The following is a 428-nucleotide window of genomic DNA, read 5'->3' as shown; positions in this document are numbered from 1 at the left end:
TTAAATCCTTCTTAACAGAAGTAAATTATTTTCCGACAAATAATTTTAATCCAATTTCCAAAAATATATTTTTGGCATTTAACTCACTCAATACCAAAAGCTGGGCTAACAGCCTAAAAAATTCCACACAAAATACCCTAAAATTGCATAATTTAGGATTTAAAAACTATGGGTCTTACAGAGTGCATGTCTTGGGGATTGTTATTGTGTTCGTCAATCAAAGGAAGTTCGTGTGTCCCAAGTGGTATAGTCTTTGGCTTATTTTCGAAAATATTTGAGGTAGTTTTGATCACCAAACATATGTGGGGATGGAATTATTAAATTTATAACTGGAATAACATACCGATAAGAACACTACAGTTTGACGTAGTTGTACGACTTAAGAAAAATCGAGGATTTGTGGACAAGGGAGAAATTTAGGAGTTCTC

The sequence above is a fragment of the Cicer arietinum genome, chromosome 8 (genome assembly GCF_000331145.2).
Source record: "Cicer arietinum cultivar CDC Frontier isolate Library 1 chromosome 8, Cicar.CDCFrontier_v2.0, whole genome shotgun sequence".
Classification (NCBI taxonomy): Eukaryota; Viridiplantae; Streptophyta; class Magnoliopsida; order Fabales; family Fabaceae; genus Cicer; species Cicer arietinum.
Note: the sequence above shows the minus strand (reverse complement) of the source record.